This window comes from Taudactylus pleione, unplaced genomic scaffold (genome assembly GCF_031769625.1).
Source record: "Taudactylus pleione unplaced genomic scaffold, aTauple2 ptg000044l, whole genome shotgun sequence".
Lineage (NCBI taxonomy): Eukaryota > Metazoa > Chordata > Amphibia > Anura > Myobatrachidae > Taudactylus > Taudactylus pleione.
The window spans coordinates 4,287,867-4,293,800 of record NW_028284446.1 but is presented as its reverse complement, the minus strand read 5'-3'; the positions used below and the strand labels follow the sequence as shown (position 1 = coordinate 4,293,800).

Sequence of the window (5,934 nt, the reverse complement as noted above, 5' to 3'; positions counted from 1 at the left end):
CTTAACCATCTAGGAAGCTCGTAGCTGTTACGTCACTTGCAGCGCATTCATCAAATTGAAAAGTGTTTTTCAAACTTAGAAATTTTGGCTAAAAAAAAGTAACAGTCAGTCCAGTGTCACCTAGTTGCTCCCTTCTCACTGTTAGATCCAAGCGCCTGCAATCTCCACCACCAACACCTGCATCATCATCAACATCCTCAATCATGATCGGAAGTAGTCCTGCATCCAATTTCATAAGAATGACTGACTCCTCTCCTATGTGTAATTGCTCAGGAGGATCCTTGAGTGTTGCTGCTGCTGTGAGTGGATCTTCTTTCCAGAAGGGGACCAGGAAGAAGACTACTTTTAGTAGTTTAACAAAACAATTGACTGTCAAACAATCCTTTGCAATGGGGAACAAGTATGACAGCAGACACCCAGTTGCACAGCGGATTACTGACGCCATGACAGCTATGTTGGTATTAGATAAGCGTCCAATATCCACTATTAATGCAGTGGGTTTTAGACAGTTAATTGAGGTCCTGTGTCCCCGCTACCATGTTCCTTCTAGATTCCACTTCACTAGAACAGCAATTCCCAGTGTGTACAAGGTATAAATACCGTATTGTCGTTACCCCTAAATAATCACAAGACGCTATTTAGCATTACCTGTCGCACAATAAATAATTGCTTTCCAGCCCAACTGTGTGTCCAAAGCACAAGAAGTTCTTTTTGCAACAAAAAGTAAGTTACATGCTATGATCTATTACAATTAGCGCAAAGACAATTAAATACAAAATATACAGCTTGATACATACGCATGCGCACCGGTCCCTGTAAACAGTCGTCAATCCAAGAAGAATGGCTACTGACTGGTACCGGGACACAGATTATATACCCTAGCAGATCATGATTACAACAATGTAGACAGACAAACATAATTCAATTGGTTCTTGCACTTGGTCTTTGTAGTACGCTGTAGTTCATAGGACAGTTCACTAGGGGTATGTCCCAATTCTCCACAGTCTCTTGAGATTACATTGTCTTTTTTTAATTGGTTTAAAACACTACATACAGAGTATACATTCTAACCAATAATTTCCTATGATCCATAACCAGCAAAAGCAAGAAGCGACTCCCTCGCTGATAGATTCAGATATCTGGAAATAAACAGTGTGTCAGTATAGTACCAAACATGCCATGTCTACCATGTTGTATACCTTAAATATCATATACATACATTTCACAACATAATTATATGCTACTAAAACCTCTAATATTACATTTAATGTGAAGGAACCTTTTATGAGTGCGTGTATATTTATGATTATATGTAAGTATGCGTTGTGCGTCTACACGCAGCGTAAAAGGTGCACTGTGTGCAGGGGTTGTGTACAGCACAAACATGCGCTGTGTGTGTGTTTATATTTACAATAGCAACTGTGTATATGTGTGCATGCATTGTGGATACACATGCGATCGTTTAAGTGTATGTGTATATATATATATATATATGTGCAAATGTGCATCAGTGTCATGGATTTATATATACATATATTAATATATATATATATATATATATATATATAGCTTTATTCAGTAACTGGTATTATTGATATTACTTCTGTCTGAACTAAGGGCCTAATTCAGACCTGCTCGCGAGCACTGAGCGCTCGCAAGCGGGTCGATGTTGGCCCAGTGCGCATGCGCACGATGGATCCGGCTCCGTCGTGCACATGCGTGAGACCCGGATAGCAATGGGCAAACCTTAGCTATGGGTCTCTCTACAAAGGGGGCATGCTGTCGATGGTGAGTGACAGCACGCCCACCAAAGGGGGCGTGGCTGGCCAGACGGAGGTGTTCCCATGGGAATGCCTACCATCTGGGGCCGGCCCCACTGACATCACAAGTGGTGTCAGTGGGAGTGCTTTCAGCTCTGATAGAGACAAAAGCATTCCAGGGCTTGCGGCAATGAGACCTTACCACAAGGGTCTCGTCGCAAGCCCGATGGTCGCGATGGTCTTGACCATCGCGACCATCTTCCTGGCCGCTCTCTATAGCTGTGGGTGGTCACCCACAGCTGTACAAGCGGCCAGGAGGCCGCTCTACAAATGAAGAAGGGCGGCCCTGATTCAGAGCGAGCGCTCTGTCAGAGCGTCCAGCTCTGAATTAGGGTCTAAGTTCAAAAATGACAGACAATGAAATTGTTCTGATCAGAGATGGCCAGCAGATACTTGATGGCATCACAATGTAATCAAAGGCCTCTCCAGCCTATTTGGAATGTAAATGCTAGTTCCTTTAGGCATACAATGATAGTCAGACTTAAAGACAATGGTTCATTCAAAACTTTTGTCTGTAGCTTACAGTATGTGTGTGTTTTTGAATTACTAGTCACAGACATGTCCACAGGACTTGTCTCACAGCACTGACCAAACCTTGCATTTTTAAATATATATAATGTCTTTAAATACATATGTGTATCCGTGTGCATTTATTATGTAAAGACTTTAACAGTGTGCAGCAACACGGCAGATGTACACAACACTAAATAGCGCCGTACATAATGATATTATACTGATTACGCCAGATGTCGTCGTGCAGACAACGCAAACATGGCGTCTTCAGATATTTTCAAAGATCTGATCTCAGCCAATCATCCAGTTTCGACAAAGGACATTAAAAAAAACATATCCAGTGTCCTCCGAAATTCCGTTGTCCACTTATCTACAGATATATGGACAAGTGGGACAGGGCAAACTAAAGATTATATGACTGTGACAGCCCACTGGGAAGGTGAATTGCCTCCAAAAGTGCAAACAGCAACAGCAGCAGCATCTAACAAATGCCAGCTCATTCAGAGGCAGGCTACTCTGTGTATCACCGGTTTCACTAAGAGGCATGCCGCTGAAAACCTTTTACTTGGACTCTCCTCGGGATTTGGGATTTCTGACAATGCCAGCAATATTGTGCGAGCATTACAACTGGGTTAATTCGAACACGTCCCAAGTTTTGCTCAAACAATTAATTTGGTGGTGCAACATTTTATTAAAAATGACAGGGGTGTGCAGGAGATGCTCTCGGTGGCCCAAAAAATTTCGGGCTATTTTAGACATTCAGCAACTGCGTGTCAAAGTTTGCAGCACCAGCAAATACTGTTGAATTTGCCCTGCCATCAGCTGAAGCAAGAGGTAGTAACTAGGTGGAATTATACCCTCTATATGCTTCAGCAGATGGAGGAGCAACAGAATGCCATTCAAGGCTACACAATGGCCTATGACATAGGGAAAGAAGTGGGAATGCACCTTAGTCAAACACAGTGGAGAACAATTTCTATATTGTGCAAGGTTCTCATACCCTTTGAACTTGCCACATGTGAAGTTTGTTCAGACACTGCCAGCTTGAGTCAGGTCATTCCCTCAATCAGACTTTTGCAAAAGCAGCTGGAGAAACTGAAGGAGGAGCTGAAATGGAGTGATTCTGCTAAGTATGTGGGACTTGTATATCAAGCCTTTCATTCGCTTTGCCAGGATCAAAGGGTTGTCAATCTCTTGAAATCAGATCACTATATTTTGGCAACTATACTTGATCCTAGGTTTAAGTCATACCTTGTGTTTTTCTTTCCGACGGACATAAATCTGAAAAGATGCAAAGAGCTGTTGCTGTCAGCTTAAGCGGCACATGACACGGCAGCATCTGCTTCAGTTTCTGCGGCTGCCAGGAAAAAACTAAATTTTCCTAAGAGACACACTGTTGGTGGTGATGCAGATCAGTCAGCAAAACCTAATGACATCTGGTTGGGTCTGAAAGAACTTCATACAATTAGTGACATGTATACCGTGACTTTGTCTGATATGGTCACCATTCAGAGAATGTTGGATGATTATTTTAGGGATAGCATCCAAATAGGCATGTCAGACAGTCCGTTTCACCACTGGCAGGAAAAAGAGGCAATTTGGAGTCCCTGGCTTTGTTTTACTTAAGTTGCCCACCCTCCAGTGTGTACTCTGAAAGAGTTTTCAGAGCAGCCGGGAACCTTGTCAGTGATCGGTGTAGGAGGTTACTACCCCAAAATGTTGAAATGATGATGTTTATCAAAATGAATTACAAATTCCACGAGGAAGAGCTTTACCAGCAATTAAGTAAAAAAATACAGTGGCGTCTGTAATGGTGGATTCCAGCAGGGACAAATTAATATTGTATAAGGAAGAGGATGTACACACTGATGGGAATGATGATGATGATAATGACAACATCTGATCTTAGCTATGTTGTAAAGCCAGTTTGTCTATGAGATCATTGCCACCAATGTCCACTGCGCATTGGCAGCTTGTTTTGTGGGGGTCCAAACAAACCAATCATTTCAGACACAAGTGGCAGTCCCTGTCGCTGAAGTGATTGGTTTGTTAAACTGTGAATGTCCTGTTTCATATATACAACATAAGGGTGGGTTGGAGGGCCCAAGGACAATTCCATCTTGCACCTCTTTTCTTTGCATTATGTGCAGTTTGGGGCACTGCTGTCTGACATTTTTTATTTTATGGTTTATGAATGGCCAGAAATTGTAATGGTCATAGACAGCATCTCCTGCATGCTCCTTTAATTTTTTTAAAGAAAATTCTGAACCACCAAGTTGATGGTGTGGGCAAATATGAGCAGCAGCACAGATCATCTTCCTGCCAGGATGTGTGCAATAAAGTGCAAATATGTTTAATACAAAAATGTGTTGTGTATATTGGTCACATACATACATATTACATGTTGACAAATAACTTCCAGTAGGCCCAGCAAACATCACAGATGCTGGGAGTTTTAATTCAGCCGGAGAACTACAGGCTGCTTTTCTCTGATGTAAACAGCAAGTCTTGGCCCCATTATGCCTAAAAATCTCCCTGAGTACAAACTAGTAAATGTCTGTTTACAGTATGTACTAGCAGCACCTCCACAAGCAAGGCCACCTCATTTTTATCAGATGTATAAAAAATAAAAAACCTCCTCCAGATCAAAGATGTAGTTTAGGAGCTGAAGAACTTGATCCTAGATTGATCTTCCCTCATAATTTTTATTAAGAATCAAAACATTGAGCACTCTGTGGAGCCCGGTGAGCAGTGCTGGTCAGTTGAAGCTGCACATTCCCCATCACACGAATACCTAATCCCGCCTCGCCGCCATGGCAGATCAACTTTCAGGAGAACAGATTGCTGAATTTAAGGAGGCTTTCTCCTTATTTAACAAGGATGGGGATGGCACCATCACAACTAAAGAACTCGGAACAGTTATGTGATATCTCTGGCAGAACCCCACAGAGGCTGAGCTGCAGGACATGATTAATGAAGTTGATACTGATGGCAATGGCACAATTGATTTCCCTGAATTTTTGACCATGATGACAAGTAAAATGAAAGACATGGATACCAAGGAAGAGATCCGTGAAGCATTCAGAGTGTTCGACAAGGATGGGAACAGCTATATCAGTGCAGCAGAGCTCCGCCATGTAATGACCAACCTATAGGAAAAACTAACAGATGAAGAAGTAGACAAAATGATCTGAGAAGCAGATATAGATGGAGATGGACAGGTGGAATATGAAGAATTCGTACAGATGATGACTGCAAAATGAAGACTTGTTCCTTGTTTCCCCTCTAGAAGAATCAAACTTAATCTTTTATTTACCTCTTGCAAAAATGTTACTTTCCCCATTCTGTTTCTGTATAGCAATACTGAATGTCAAGAAATACCTTCTGTCCACACAAATCTGCATGTAATGGTTGGAGGTCCTGTCCCCAAAAGATGAGTTTAAACATCAGTTCACAGTATATAAATACTTGTACTACCTTTTACCAACAAGGAAGCACTTAGCGGACTCCTTAAGTTCCATTTGCTAATGATACCACACTGCTTGGGCAGGCCAGTTTTACATGCATGTAGCTTGACAATTGAGCAAAGTCATAACTTTGT

At 41.9% G+C, this 5,934-nt stretch overlaps 1 pseudogene; it reads left to right on the top strand.

Moving 5' to 3' along the window:
• Positions 1-5,146: 5,146 nt before the first annotated feature.
• On the top strand, positions 5,147-5,619 carry LOC148537756 (calmodulin pseudogene; annotated as a pseudogene).
• The last annotated feature ends 315 nt before the right edge of the window (positions 5,620-5,934 follow it).